Source organism: Erinaceus europaeus, chromosome 4, assembly GCF_950295315.1.
Source record: "Erinaceus europaeus chromosome 4, mEriEur2.1, whole genome shotgun sequence".
Classification (NCBI taxonomy): Eukaryota; Metazoa; Chordata; class Mammalia; order Eulipotyphla; family Erinaceidae; genus Erinaceus; species Erinaceus europaeus.
This window is the reverse complement of record NC_080165.1, coordinates 104,129,147-104,145,566: the sequence shown is the minus strand read 5'-3', so window position 1 is coordinate 104,145,566 and position 16,420 is coordinate 104,129,147. Positions and strand designations below refer to the sequence as shown.

General features: G+C 44.3%; 1 protein-coding gene and 1 pseudogene across 3 annotated transcripts in view; both read right to left on the bottom strand.

Moving 5' to 3' along the window:
- The window catches only part of TSPAN11 (tetraspanin 11), a 46,702-nt gene extending 44,781 nt beyond the window's left edge, over nucleotides 1–1,921 (bottom strand). The window contains exon 1 of one of the 3 annotated variants that reach the window (XM_007526273.3): nucleotides 1,807–1,921. The gene's annotated coding sequence lies outside the window, so the exon portion shown is untranslated. The remainder of the gene's footprint in view (nucleotides 1–1,806) is intronic. The other 2 variants (XM_060190270.1, XM_060190268.1) reach the window with 2 other exon arrangements.
- Nucleotides 1,922–14,305: 12,384 nt separating this feature from the next.
- LOC107522692 (large ribosomal subunit protein eL21-like) lies at nucleotides 14,306–15,483 on the bottom strand (annotated as a pseudogene).
- Between the last annotated feature and the right edge of the window lie 937 nt (nucleotides 15,484–16,420).

Here is a 16,420-nt window from a genome sequence, read left to right as displayed (position 1 = left end):
GGGAGAGAAAGAACCAAACATCACTGGTACATGTGCTGCTGGCGATTGAACTCAGGACCTCATGGTTGAGATTCCACTGCTTTATCCACTGTACCACCTCCCGGATCACCCCCTCCTCTCTCAATTTCTCTCTGTCCTATCTAATAACACAGGGGAAAATTGTCACTTCTTTTTTTTTTAAATATTTATTTTATTTATTTATTCCCTTTTGTTGCCCTTGTTGTTTTATTGTTGTAGTTATTATTGTTGTTGTCGTTGTTGGATAGGACTGAGAGAAATGGAGAGAGGAGGGGAAGACAGAGAGGAGGAGAGAAAGATAGACAACTGCAGACCTGCTTCACCGCCTGTGAAGCGACTCCCCTGCAGGTGGGGAGTCGGGGTTCGAACTGGGATCCTTATGCTGGTCCTTGTGCTTTGCGCCACCTGCGCTCAACCCGCTGCACTACAGCCCGACTCCCAAACTGTCACTTCTGTCCAAGCACCCTTCCATACACTGGCAGCCACTCTTTGAGGAAGGTGGATGGTGGGTCCTGTACTGCCTAAGATGGCCCTGAACCCCATGATGCCCTATGCAAGGAAACTGCCAGAACACAGCACCAAGCACTAAGTTTATCATATATACATACATGTATATATATACATATATATTCATATTTATAACCCCCATGAAGTCACTGTTGGGGCTTGTTTTCTACATTAATAATCCACCCTTACCATGCTCTCAGCTACTTTTCTCTTTCTCTCTCTCTCTCTTTCTTCTTTCCTTCTTTCTTTCAGAGACAGACAGAAACATAGAGGGGAGATGGAGAAGTGAAGAAGAAGAGAAATACAGAAAGACGCATGCAGACCTGCTCTACAGCTTGTGAAGCTTCCCCCTGCAGGTGGGGAGCAGGGGCTTGAACTCAGGTTCTTGCACATGGTAACATGTGCACTCAAACAGGTACGCCACTGTTTAGCCCTTAAGTTTGATCTGAATCCTGGTCTCTCTCCAGACTAGTTATAGCTTCCTTCACTAGTTATAGCTGCCTGCTGCTGCCTACAGTTAAAGAGGCTCCCTGCCTGGTCCTGACATCCCTCCCCTCCTCTCCTCTGTCTTCTCACAGACACCCCTTGTCCCACAATGTACCTAGAAGGCTCCCCCCCATGAGTGCCCACATGACATTCCAGTAACTTGCACTCTACTTGCCACCCCTGCCCAGCCCAACACTACCATCACTGCTTTCCCAGCAGCTTGGCCTAGGGGAACTGTGTATATTCCACTGGTGAAAACAGCACACTCTAGATTGAACCTTCCAGCTGATTCACACCAGGTGGGCCACTGCAAGTGCAGACCCAGAAAGGGGGCCCTTGACCTGGACCTCTGGCCACACACATTGGCCCAGGAGGGAGCTCAGGGAGACACAGTGAAGACAGAGGGAGCACTGACAACAGGAGACACCCAGGGGTCCAGTGCTCTCTGCCAGGACGCAGGAGAAGTAAGGTGGCTGGGAGCAGAGCTGGGGGTATGGGCCTAAATCTGGCCACTCCGAAGTCCCAGCACCGCCCCCAAGGTGCCCATGCCCCCCTCCAAAGTCCCCAGCGCCACTCTGAGATCCCAGCACTACCCCAAGGTGCCAGCACCAGGTCTAGCACCACCCTTAGGTCCCAGAGTCACTGTCCCAAGTCCCCAGCTCCCTGGGCCAGCCAGCGGCCAGGCGAGCACAGGCAGAGTGGGAGGGAGGGGCGTACAGACGCCAGCACTCTGGGACCACTCTTCCCAGAGTCCCTCATTTGGGACCCTCGCCCCAGACCCCCTGTGACACTTACCAGTCGCTGCAGAACTCGGACGTTGAGGGGACAGGCCTCACCTAGATCCTCCCAGCCCGCCCAGGCTGGGGTGCACGCCCCCCCACTTCCTGCCGCTGCCCCGCCCCCCCCACCCCGATCCGTGTCTGGGTCTCTCTTTGTGGGGTTTGTTCCCATTCAGAGCAGGCAGAGGATTTCAGTCTGGCAGCTGTGCGGCTGCCTGGGATAGGGGGGAGATAGGGGGGTGGTTGAGGGGGCCGAGGGGCTCCGAGGGGGAGGGTGACCCCGGAGGGAGGATCGGGAGTTGGCAGTCTGCTAGCTTCCCTGGTCTCTAAGGCGGGGCCCGAGGGGTCCTGGGAAAGGTTATGCAGAGGGGGTTCACAAAGGAGTCTTTCCCTTTCCTTCACCCTCTTTCCCCAGACACAGGGAGCCCCTGCCACTTCCCTGTGGCCACCAGCGGAGCCTCTCCGGGTTGGAGGCTACGCTGCTCCTCCCACCACTTATGTTGTAGGGAAAGGCAGGAGGCAGAGGACCCACCATCTCTGCTCCAAGGAGCATGTGGAGCTGGCTGTCATAGGTCTGTTCCAACAGCTTGTCACTTCCCTCTGCCCCGCCCCAGGAGCTGAGGGGCTGGGCAGCTCCTTGGAGCACTCCCCATTCCCTGCTTCCACTGAGAAAGGGTTAACAGAGGGGTGTGCTTGCAGTGGTGTCCCTGACAGGGTGATCTAAAGTGGGAGTGGAGAGTAAGTACAAAAGATGCGGAGGAGGGGGGTTTCAGAATTCACTACCAGTGCTGTAGGAGGCCTCAATGGGCTCTGGATGTGGGATCCACAGAGAGACCCTGAGGTGGGAGTCCAGCTGGGGTAGGGTGGACTTAGAGCTGGGAGGCAGAGCAGTTTCTGTTCCTTTCTTCCTCCCACCATTCCTGATAGAGACAGAGAGTTTAAGAGCCCATAGCACCAAAGCTTCCTTCAATGTGGTGGGAGCTGGGCTCAATCCTGGGTCTCACATATGACCAAGTAGCACACTATCCAGGTGAGCTATTTCATCGGCCCTAGGCAAGGGAGTTTCACCAGGGGACTGATAAGCAGCAAAAGTGATTGGGAATGGGATTCTGGAATCTTCAGAGCAAGATATGCAAACTTGGATATGCAAACCTCTGAAAAGGAGGGGCTGGGTGGCCTGACAAGTGAACTGGAGGGAGAGTGTAGACAGGCTGAGGGCTGAGTGGGGAAAGGAACCAGCATGCAGAAGGCCATGAAGAGTGTGTGTTCCACAGGTGCCCCAGAAAACAAGATTAGTCCTGGGAAGTTGGCCTTTGCCACCTCCAGGTGTAATCTGTCCCCCAGAAGTCCCCCCTGAGACAGTCAAGGAGAAAAGGTGGGGTGCGGACAGTGGGAGTCTGAGCAACTGGCAAAGGGGAAGCAGGGAAGGTGGAGCAGTGTGTCCAATAGAGGCTCCTTCATAGGAGACCTGTGCCTCTCTGGCTCCAAGATGCTGAAGCAGTTTCACAAGACAAGCTCTGTCAGAGAGGACATGTCGGAGGAGGAGAGCTGGGACACAGGGAGTGAGGGGGAGCAGGGTTTTTCATACTATGAGGGGAAGAACAGGGCAAAGAAGCCCTGAACCACAACCCAGGACTACTTCAGACCACTGAAATTTTGTTTTGTTTTCCACCTGTTTCCCCTGTGAGAAGGGAAGAGTTTGGGGAGGGGAGCACTGAGGGGAGAGTTTTTAAGAACTCACCAGGAAAAACAAAACAAAAACTCACCAGAAAGAGAGCCACATCTGGAAGAAGTTGGCTCCAGGTGAGGTTAAAGAAGGGGATACCTTAGCCTAGGAGAACTCAGGGAGACACCAAACTGCCCATGACCCTCAGGTACTGTGTGTGAGCCTTCTGTACCTATGTCTTCACACTTCTCACCTCACTTCCTTGGACTAAAGTTTGAAACAGAGTTTGCACACGATTTCATATTCTACCAAAATGGTAGAATATGATCCACGATTTCATATTCTACCAAAATGATATCCATGAAGGAACCAATAACCCTGAGGAGAGGGTCCCTCTCAGACCCAGGGACAGCCCTCTTGCAACAATATTGGCAAAGGAGTTTTCCAAAGGTAGGATGAGGGGGGAGGCTGGGAAGGAGGGGCAGGCTGTAGGCAGGGTAAGTGTGAGGGCAGAGCATGTTCTCCAAGGCACATGGTGTTAAAATGACAATTATTCACAATAGCCAAAGAGTAGAAGCAGCCTAAATGCCCATCCACTGATCACTGGCTAAAAACGTTATGGGATATATGTCCCATGGAATACTACGCTGCAATTAAAAAGGGTGATTGTGTCCTTTGGGATAAAATGGATGGAACTGGAGATAATTATGCTAGCAAAATAAGAGATGAAAGACAACTACCAATTCATACGGTTTCATTCATATGTGGACTCTAGAGAACTGATACATGTGCACTTGCAAAAAAAAAAAAAGGAAGGAAGGATAAAGAAAAAAGTAAAGAAAAGAAACTGCTATTAAGATTTTGTGAGAACCATAGTGGTTATATGTTATCTTTTGGAGGTGGAAGTGTGGGGACACAGAACCTTAGTGGTGGGTGTGGTGTGGATCTATACTCTGTAATCTTACAATCTTGTAACCCATAATATATATACAAAAATGAAACTAAACAACCAATGAAACAAACAGCCACAACAACACCCCCAGCCAGCAGTTAGGAATGGAGGCTCAGAGAGTATACTGGGAGGGTCTTTTAGCAAGAGGAAACTGCAGGTGACCAGTGACCCTCTGGACCCAGATGTCCCCTCTATAGAACCCCCCCAGAGTCATGCAAGTTCCACCAACAGTTATACTATGCAATTTCAAGTTTTCCATGGCCATATTAAAAATGCAGAAAAGAGAGAAACAGGTGAATTGAATGTTAATGAGTCATTTTATTTAACACAATGTTTCTGCAACATGAACATTTCATGTCACATCAGTATGAAACATTATTAATGAGATATTCTGAGATATCTTCCTACTCAATCTTTTAGCTCTGGGACTCTGGAAACCTGGTTCAGCTCAGATGTGACATTGTCCTTGGCAATGCTTGATTTGTTTTCAGAAGTCATAACATGTCTGGGTAAAGAAGGATATTTGCAAATCCAGGTGACTCCATCTGTTCTCATTCTTCTAATAACCCAATCAGATGATCAGCTTAAAAGTCTGTATTGAGGGGATGAGCAGTGGTGCATCTGGTTGAACACACATATTACCATGTACAAGGACCCAGGTTTGAACTCATGCTCCCCACTTGCAGGGGAGGACACTTCATGAGTAGTGAAGCAGATATGCAGAGGTCTCTGTCTCTCTCCCTCTCTTGTCTCCCCTTTCTCAATTTCTCTCTGTCCTATCAAAATAAAATAAAAAAATAAACTATGTGATTATGCCAGGGATTGAACCTGGGACTTCTGGGGCACTGATGGCATTGTGTCCCTGGCCTGAGGGTGGCTCCAGCACAGGGCCTGGTGGCTGTGCTTTCCAGCAACAGCATCTCCATCCAAAAGTGGAGTCATCAAAACTACCATTTGGGGCTGGCAAAACAGCTCACTTGACTAGTGTGCTGCTTTGCCATGTGCATGACCTTGGACCAAGACTACCTTGTACTGCACTGGAGGAAGTTTTGGTACTGTGGCATCTTTCACTCTCTTGTTGCTTCTCTGCCTGTAGCTAAGAAAAAAAAGAGAGAAAGAAAGAGGAATAGAGAAAGAAGAGAAAAGGGAGGAAGGAAGAAAGGAAGGAAATACTGTTTGAGGGTGGACACACACCCCTCCAGATTGTCCTAGGGACCCTCATAAGCCAGCAAATGTTAACACACTTGGGTTTCTCCATGGCCCTGTCTTTCCACAGCAATTTCAAGCCACTCCTCCAGAGAGCTGCAAGGAGAGGAAGCTCCCTGTGATGGTCTCTCCATTTGCCCCTCTGTCCCTGCTCTGATAGTTGCTGGCTTGGTGTGTCCTGAGAGAACCTTCCACCACAGATGGAGATCATTCCTAGGAACAGTGTATTTGGACGGAGGACCACCCAGGCAGGAAGCACAGTCCTCCTCCTCCTCCTCCTCCTCCCTACACAGCTTGTCTTCCCAGCCCTTTTCAGTTCAAAAAGGGGAGGGTGGGACCAGGGGAGCAGTCTGGTGGTAGAGCAGAAGCTTTGCATGTGAGAGGCCCTGGGTTCAAGCCCTTGCACCCCCCTAAAAATTAGTAAAAGATAAAATGAGGAAAAACTCCCTAGATTTGGAAACTGCTTTGGTTTCTTCATCCACGTGAAAAATAGAGCCACATAGACTCTGGTCAGCAATTTCCCCTCTCCCAGAACAGGGAATGGCCAGACACAAAATATTGGCCAGTTAAGATCAGCTTGAATTTAACCCGCATATAACTCAGAACTTAATGACCAAGCCTGCTTTTTTTTTTTTTTTTTTTTTTTTTGGTGAATCCACTGTGTGGTCAGAGGCAGTAAAGCAATTAATGCCTGGGGATTTCCACAGTGCGGCTCAGGTGCTATTCCCATGAGCTAGATCCTACCTCAGAAGAGGAGATCTTCAAGTGGTGGGAGGCATACTTCCAGCAGTGCCAAGAACATTAGTTATGCTAATTGGTGCTTGAAATAATGATTGGTTTTTAAAAATAGTTCATTTTGAATTTTTAGCATGTTCTTTAATGGCTTTATTTATTTTAAAAAAGTGAGATTTATTTTAAAATTTATTTATTTAAAAATAACATTTGCTTATTTAAAAAATGATATTTTTAATTTTTTTTTTTGCCATCAAGGTTATTGCTGGTGCTCAGTGCCTACACTATGAATCTACTGTTCCCAATGGTTTTTATTTTTATTTTTACTTTTTTATTTTTTTAGGTAGGACAGTGAGAAGGAGAGAAAGAGACAGACACTGTGAAGCAGACCCCCTGTAGGTGGGGAGTGAGGGCTCAAACCTGGGTCTTTGTACTTGATAATATGTGTGCCTAACCAGATGTGCCACCACCCATCCCCTTATGTTAAGACTGTTATGCTATTGCAAGATTGCAGTACATACAGCTCCACACCACACCCACCACCAAAGTTCTGTGTCCCCACCCTCCCCCCTTCCAAAGACAACTACCATTGTTCTCACAAGTTTTAGAATTTGTTTGTGCCTGGGTTTTTTGGTTGTTGTTTCTTTGTTTTTGCAAGTTCATGTGAATCTTTAGTTGCCCTTCACAAGTGCTCAGCGGCCCAAGGGGGGCATTTGAATCAAATCTCTAGACTCCACATATAAGTGACACCATTTGGTAGTTGTCTTTCATCTCTTATTTTGCTAAGCATGATCTCCTCCAGCTCCACCCATTTTGTACCAAAGTACACACTATCATTTTTTTTTTTTATTGCAAGTAGTATTCTATGGAATATATATTCCATACCTTCTTTATCCAGTCATCTGCTGATGGGCACTTAGGCTGCTTCCAGTCTTTGGCTATTGTGAACAATGCAGCTATGAACACAGAGGTGTATATGCCCCTTCTAATTAATTAAAAACAATTCATTTATGAGAAGGAAAACCAGAGTACCACTCTGGCACATTCAATGTCAGGAATGGAACTCAGAACCTCATGTTTGCGACTCTGAGGTTTCATGGCACTGTGCCCCCTCCCAGGCTGCTACTATGGGCTTTGTGGAGATGTCAGAGGCCTCTTCTGGCTGTTCAGTGGTTTGCCCTGCTCTCTTGGCATTCCACAAGTAGGACTCATCAGTCAGGGGGACATTATTTCAGGCAAGACAGAGAAAAACACAGTGAGGACACAGAAAATACAAACACAGGCAGCTGAGCAAATATCTAAACCTCAGGCAAAATGACACTGCAGCCCTGACCACTGGAGCCTTTCAGCATGAGTAGCATGTAGCCTGTCCTCTTTCATCTTCTCCAAGAAGTTTCCTGCAGTCAGTTTCTAGGACAGGCATGGGCTTCCTGGGGCCAAAGAGCTTGTGCCAGGGAGGAAAAGGAGGTTTTACATGAATACAGTGCCTTTTCCAGGAGCAGCTATTCTGTTTAAGATATTAAAAATAGAATAGCTTTTAATGTGTTTTCATTTATTTTGGATAGACACAGAGAGAAATTGAGAGGGAAGGGGGGAGTGGTAGAGGGAGGGAGGAAGGGGAAGAGAGAGAGAAGGAGGGACCTGTAGTACTGCTCTACCACTCATAAAGCTTCCCACCTGCAGGTGGGGACAAGGGGCTTGAACCTGGGTCCTAGTGCATAGTGATGTGTGCACTCTACCAGGTGAGCAACCATTTAGGCCCTCTGTTTAAAACTGATTTTTCAAAGAATAACATTTTGGACTACTTTCAAAAGTATTGTACTCTATATAATGCAATCAACATAATAATAATAAAGCAAGCAAAAGAAAGAAAAAATATCTGAAATCATAGCCTTCAGGAGTTATCAGTAGATTATTTTGATGGCTAGTCTTTCATCATGTATGTGTGTGCATTTGTAATCTGGTATTTAATTTATGACATATTCTAGTCATTATTTCATATCAGTGGAGTTAATAATTTTGACACAATGTGAGGATGTACCACAACTTGTCCCCTAGGGTAGATATGTAGGATATCATTTCACAGTGTGGTAATGAAGCAGTTTCCCACATAAATCTGACTACTTATTCAGCTATTTCTTTATAGTAAATTTCTGGAAGTGCAGTGGGAGAAGTGGAAACTTTCAGTGGATAGGTATAGACATATTGCTAAGTATACACATCTAACAGTGCATAGGAAACCCGAAAGAATATTACTCTTCAAGCTGAAATAGTCATTGCCTCTTGAAAGGGACTGGGGCTGGGGATACAGTCAAAGAGGAATTTGTCTACAACCATATTTTTCAGCTTTTCACAAGGAGGGAATGTCTGTGGAGTCTAAAATGTATTAAACTTTAAAAGATAATAGCCCAAAAAAAGGGAAAGATAAAGCAGTCATTATCAGCTGTTAATCACATTATTGAAAGTAAAACTATCTACTTTCTTCTGATAAAAAATAAAGGGTGTGTGTGGATAGAAATAAAATATAAAATTGCTAACTGCTAAAAGAAAAAAAAAAACAGCACACACAGAGGACCACAGCTAAAACTTTGATCCCATAACAGGAAGGACAGAAACAAGGAAAGCAACAACTGAAAAACATAGTAAATAGAAAGTATAAGTGCATGAAAACAAGTCCAAATATATTCATGTTCACAATTAATGTGATTTATTAAAAATTTTCTCCATGTTTCTTTTAATGTGCCACTGGAGAATGAATGAATGACTTTATTTTGCCTCCAGGATTACTGCTGGGTCTGGGTGCCAGCAGTATGAATCCACTACTCCTGATGGCCATTTTTTTAAAATATAAGATAGAGAGAAATTGAGAGGGGAAGGGGTCATAGAGAAGGAGAGAGAAAGACAACTGAAGACCTGTTTCACTGCTTGTGAGGTGACCCCCTTGCTGGTGGGGAACTGAGGGCTCAGTGGACCCAGATCCTTGTGATTTATACTATATGTATTTATTTATTTTTAAAATATTTTATATATTTATTATTTACTGGATAGGGACAGAGAGAAAGTGAAAGATAAAGGGGAGATAAATAAGGACACACACACACACATGCCTGCAGCACTGCTTCACTACTCTTTAAGCTTTCTCCTTGCATGTGGGGAGTGGGGAATTGAACTTGGATCCTTGAGCATTATAACTTCTGGGCTCTACCAGATACATTACCACTCAGCCACTGGAGAATGAATTTAGGATCTTGCCCCTACTACCATCCTGTCAAATTTTTCATTCTTTAATTTTTTTTCTGAGAGTGAGACAGAGACAGAGAGAAGGAGAGGAAAAGAAGAACTAGAGAAACAGATACAGAGAGAAGAGAGAGACTATAGCACCATTCTACCATCTACGGGGCTTTCCTAGTGCCAAGGCTTGAAGCCAGTACACAGAGAAGGCATGTTCTCTAGCAGGTCAACTATATCCTGGACTTGTTAAATCACCATTGAAAGATAGCTATGATGGGCATGGAATTCTAACAGAGCCTTCTCTCCATTGTCACTGGTCACCTCCATCAGGAACAAAATCATAAAGCCTGTTGTGGGCTGCTACAGGACCTTGCCCTCAATGTAGAACAACAATGGTAGGAACTGCCCTTTGAAGGGAGGCTGGGTCAACATATTCTGCCACTCGAGGAAGACTGGTATTGAAAATGAGTTTAGACTGCTCCTAGCTATGACCATGAAATACAAGCTCAGACTGACAGGGATGGAGAGGTTACACAGGCTCCTGGGCTAAATGTGAGTAGACATGGGCACAGATCTATGGGGTTTACAGCTAATGGTATTTATATACTTTCTCCATATTTGGGAGCTACTCCCTGCTCTATTTTCAGCTCTGACACCATCTTCCCAGATATTAGCTGTCAGGCTCAGACAAAAATCAGTCAAGTCGTGGGCCCCTTGGAATATATCTAAAATAGACTTTCTAGCTCCTTCCAACATGAAGACCCCAAATCTTACCTGCTATTATACTTTTACCTGTAGGTTCCTGATTATTAAACAATTTGTTCTGCTTTATATCTTAATGCTTTTCAGCCACCAAGTTGCAGATGCTACCATGATACCAACCTGACTTCCCTGGGCAGATAAACTCACCAATATGTCCTGGAACCCCACCTCCCTAGAATCTTACCCTAGTTGGGAAATATAGAAACAGACGAAGGGTATGAACTGATCTGCTAATGCCCATGTCCAGCAGAGAAGCAATTATAGAAGCTAGACCTTTCACCTTCTGCTCTCCATAAAGAATTTTAGTCCGTACTCTCAGAGGGATAAAGAATAGGGAAGCTTCCAATAGAGGGGATGGGATATATAACACTGGTGGTGGGAATTGTACCCCTCTTATCCCACAACCTTGTCAGCCATTATTAAATCACTAAAAAAAAAAAAAGCAACTCTTATATTTGGCAGTAAAACAAAATCCAGCTATATCTTGTTTAAAAGGGGAATGAAAAATAGACAAAGCAAGCTGTAAAATTACAGAAAAAAAATTATTGACACAACAATGCCAATGCCTACCAAGAAATAGATGTGCTAAAATTAATGCAAACAAAATAGGATTCAAGACTTGCCGGGCTAGCTTCGTGGGCGGGAGAGAGACGACCAGGGACTCATGGCTGAGTGGTACGCAGTTCACTCTTTATTCATGTGGAATGCAGCGTGATCTAAGCTAGCTCTAATCACAATCTTGTCCTTATATATCCTGAGGCAGAAGAGTTAGGTCCAAAGAGGATGTACATAGGATAGGGGGTGGGGAGAAAGAAAAAGCGTGGAAAACAGTGAGGATTAAACCAATGCCCTGGAAGCAGGGTGGTGCTTAGTTAACAGTGGTTATGTAAATAGAATACATTGTTAAGAAGGGGGCATTAAACCAATGAAACAGAAATGGTCTTAGAAGCAGAATTTAGAAGCATACCAACAAAAACCGAAAGAATTAATACTTTGAGAACAGGTTGATTTTTTTTTTTTTTTTGGCCTTGCTCTTGTCTCCTTAGGAAACTTTGGCAAAATTATAAAATGTATAAAGCAAAAAAGTATAGCTTAGGAACATGAAAGTGATAACCAAATACTTAGTCTGTGTTGTCCAACTGAGTAGTCACTAAGCCATACAGTTTAGTCAGTAACCATTTAGGCTAATGAGCTCCTGCTATGTTGCTTAATCAAACTAGAATGTACTATAAGAGTAAAACACACCTCAGGTTTTAAAAACCTGAAAAACAATGTGAAGCAACTCACTGATATTTTAAAATGTTGACTACATGTTGTAAAGACCACATTTTTAGATCCATTGAGTTCATTAACATCAACTAACATTAATACAGTCAGTTTATTTTTTGCTTCTTTTAGCATGGCAATTAGAATTTTTTTTTTTGCCTCCAGAGTTATTGCTGGGGCTCAGCATCCGCACTATGAATCCACTGTTCCTGGTGGCATCTTTTATTCCCCCATTGTTATTGTTGCTATTATTACTGTTGTGTTGCTGTTGTTGGATAGGACAGAGAGAAATTGAGAGAAGTGGGGAAGGCAGAGAGAGGGCAAGAAAGATAGACAACTGCAGACTTGCTTGACCACTTGTGAAGAGGACCCCCCCCCCCCGCAAGTGGTGAGTCGGGGGCTCGAACCTGGATCCTTGTGCCAGTCCTTGAGCTTCTCACTCTGTGCGCTTAACCCAGTGTGCTACTGCCTCAGGCCCTGAAAAAATTTTGTTGACCTGTATGGCTCACATTATATTGCTTTTTAAAAAAGACTTTAAAAATATTATTTGTTTATTTATTAATGGATATAGACAGAAGTTGAGAGAGGAGGATAATGCAGAGAAGGAAAGAGACAGAGAAACACCTGCAGCCCTACCTCACTGCTCATGAAGCTTTCCCACTGCAGCTGGAGACCAGGGGCTTGATCCTGGGTCCTCGCACATTGTAATGTGTGCACTTAATGAGATATGCCACCACCTGGCCCCCACGTTATAACTATACTGCTCAATATAGCCTTGTTCTTTAAATAATGCAATGAGTTAAGCATGGACTTGCTAATAGTATTCTTAACCATTCAAGACTATCTTCTTTTCAAGTCTTCTTTTACAATATTGTTGATTTATTTTAGATCAACTTGATTTAAGACTGTAAATGTTTTGCAAGTATAATTTCAGACCTCTTCAATATATGGTGTTTAACCATACCCACAACCAGAAAGCCAGTGTTCCTTAATCAAAGTCCATTGGGTGCCTCACACTCTTAGAGTCCAACCCCACCTTTACCTACTTTTCGGGGTCTTCATCGGACCTTGCTTATTTTCCTGCTTTGTTTGTTTACCCTCATGGGTGAGACCATTAGTATTTCCTATAGGGATGACTTAGTGGTAATAAATTCCTTTAGCTGCTGTTTGCAAAGCTCTTTATCACTCCTTCAAACTTGAGTGTAAAACTTGCAGGGTATTTGTGGGTAGATTGAGTATTTGTGGGTAGATTTTTAGAGTGATAGAGAGAAGAGAGACAGAGAGAGAGAGAGAGAGAGAGAGAGAGAAAGTCCACAGTATTAAAGCTTCCTTTAGTGTAGTGGGTGTTGGGCTTGAACTTAGGCCATGCATATGACAGCAGTGAACTATCCAAGTGAGCTATTTTGCTGGTACTGGGTGAATGTCTTAACCACTCAAAATCTTGAATATATCATGGCAGTCTTTTCTAACTACTAAAGTTTCAGTTATTTTAACTGCCATCAGGATTATTGTTATAGTTTGGTGCTTGCACATGAATGCACTACTCCCAGAAGCCATTTTAAAAAAATTTCTGTTATTTGACAGGACAGACAGAAATTGAGAGGAGAGAGAAGGATAGATTATTAGAGAGAAGGAGAGACACATGCAGCTCTGTTGCACCACTTGTGAAGTTTCCCTCCTGCAGGTGGGGGCCGGGGGCTTAAACCTGGGTCCTTGGAAATGGTAATGTGTACATGCAACGTGGTAGGCCACTACCCAGCTCTCTGGGCTAATTTTTTTCTTTTCTTTTCTTTTTTTTGCCTCCAGGGTTACTGCTGGGGCTTATGAATCCACTGCTCCTGGAGGCTATTTTTTTCCTTTTGTTGCCCCTGTTTTATTGTTGTGGTTATTATTGTTTATGTTATTGATGTCGTTGTTGGATAGCACAGAGAGAAATGGAGAGAGGAGAGGAAGATAGAGATGGCAAGAGAAAGATAGACACCTGCAGACCTGCTTCACTGCTTGTGAAGCGACCCCCCCCCCCCCCCCCCGCAGGTGGGGAGCTTGGGGCTCTAACCAGGATCCTTAGGCCAGTGCCATGTGCACTTATCCTGCTGTGCTACTACCCGACCCCCCTCAGGGCTGACTTTTTCAGGCAGCAAGAGAGAGACAGAGTCAAAGTGACAGAAGGAGAGGAGACATCACAGCACTGAAGTTTCCTCCAGTGTGGTGAAAGCTAAGTTCAAACCTTGGTAACATGCATAGCAGGCATGTACCTTTGAGGGTGAGATATCTTACTGGCCAGAGCTGATATTCTCATGAGGTGTCCCTTATAGGTGACTTTTTTTTTTTTTTTAGCAGTCTTCAAAATTCTCTTTTTACCTTTGTCACCTTAATAATTATGTACCTTTGTGAGCTTATGCTTAAATTTACTTACTTATTTTTTGAAACTTACGGATTTCCTCAAACTGAAAATCTCCTTTAGTTTTGTAAAACAGTTGGTAATATTTATTTTTTAAAATACTTTTGTTATCTTGATTTATTTATTAAATAGAGACAGCCAGAAATTGAGAGGGGAGGGGGAAATAGTGAGGCAGAGCGACAGAGAGACACTTGCAGCACTGCTTCACCATTTGCAAAGCTTTCCCCCTGCAGATGGGGAAAGCTGGGGGCTCTAACCTGGGTCCTTGTGCACTGTAACATGTGTGCTCAACCAGGTGCACCGCCACCCGGCCCTGGTAATATTTCTTTAAATAATAATTCTGTTCTTTTTCCTTCTTTGGATACCCCCATGATTGGGATGTGGTTCCTCTTTTTTTTTAAATTTCTTTATTGGAAAATTAATTTTTTACAGTCGACAGTAAATATAATAGTTTGTACATGCATAACATTTCCCAGTTTTCCATATAACAATACAACCCCGACTAGGTCCTCTGTCATCCTTCTTGGATCTGTATATGTGGCTCCTCTTGACATTGTCCCATAACTCTCTACTATAATGTTCTTTTTTTTTACTCTTTCTTTCTTTTTTTTTTTTTTCTAGTTCAGATGTTTTATTTAATTTTTATCTTGATCATGCCATGAATTCATAGGGAATGGATTCCAGCAGCTCTGGAATCCATTGGTTCTCACAAAGTGTGCTTCTCTGGGTAGAACAGGCTGGAGCTTCAGTTGAACCCAAGTCTCCTTCTCTTTGGCTTCCTTTTTTAAAAATATTTATTTATTTATTTATTTATTCATTCCATTTTTGTTGCCCTTGTTTTATTGTTGTAGTTATTATTATTGTTGTTATTGTTGTCGTCATTGTTGGATAGGATGGAGAGAAATGGAGAGAGGAGGGGAAGATAGAGAGGGGGAGAGAAAGACAGACACCTGCAGACCTGCTTCACCGCCTGTGAAGCGACTCCCCTGCAGGTGGGGAGCCAGGGGCTCGAACCGGGATCCTTGTGCTTTGTGCCACCTGCACTTAACCCGCTGCGCTACCGCCCGACTCCCTAGCTTCCTTTTTTTTTCTGATCATTTTTCTTCACACGTTTCAAGAAGCTGTCTCTGCTCTTAGAATGCTTAATATGCTCAATATGAACATTAATTCTCTTGGCAAGAATCTTGCCTTGTACTTGTTTGTTTACAACAATACCAACGGCATGCTGGGTAACATTGTAGACTTCTGGTTTTACCATGGTAACATTTGTGGGGCATTCCTTTTTGAACAGTGCCCATTCCCTTTATATCTACAATGTCACCATTCTTATAGATCTGCATATATGTGGCCAAAGGAACAACTCCATGTTTTCTAAGAGGCCTAGAGGCCTCTTTCCCTTTGTGTTAGTCATTTTGGCGACTTACTGTGTGCAGTCTCTGGATGAGCCCAGAGCACTGCCTTCATAGCCACGAGGCTACAACCAGTCGGTAGAACGCCGGGTGCCAGGAGCCATGCATGAGCCGTACCTGGAAGGTGGCTGCTCCAGCCAAAAGGCCCCTTTCTCCCTTCCTTCCTTCCTTCCTTCCTTCCTTCCTTCCTTCCTTCCTTCCTTCCTTCCTTCCTTCTTTCTTTCTTTCTTTCTTTCTTTCTCCTCCTCCTCCTTCTCCTCCTCTTCCTTCTCTTCCTTCTCTTTTTATAGTCTATTTTATCTTTGCTTCCATCTCACCATTTTGATCATTGGCTTCTTTATTATTCTGATTTCTGGTAGAGCTTCTCTCATACTTTCTCTTACTTTGTTAAAGCTATGTTCCATTAAACTCATCTTGGCAAGCACACTGATTTTGATGTCCCACTGGTTTGGGTAACTTTCTCTCTCTCCCCATTTTGTTTGAAGTTCTTTGAGAACCCGGGCCTAGATTTGTGTTTGAATCTGGGTGGTCATCTAAAGCTTGGAGTTACACATACTCAAGATCACTAGATTGCAGTTAGCTGAGCCTCTGTCTAGGTTGTGACTGATGTGAACATGTTTGGGGGTTGACTATGATTCTGGGGTCTGTTACCATGGAAACTGAATTCCATCATGGCATTTTGCAGAATTCCAAAAAGCTGCCCCATCTGGATGGTTGAGATTCCAACTTCTGCTGATTTGCTGCTCTTAATCTTTGCAGTTAGTTACTGTTTGTTTATATAGTTCTCTAAGTCTTGGGAGCAGTATCCTGCTGGCTAGATAGGAGTCCTCTCTGAATCCATCGCCAGCATCTGAATCCCATTATGGTTAAATCCTCCTGAACACCTTAGAGCTCCAGCAAGCTTCTGCCTCTTCCTCCACTCTGCCCCACAATTCTTTAACTCCCATTTCATCTTGTTGCAGGGGTATAGGACTAGGAGTGAGGTACTGGGATTTTGGCACAGCC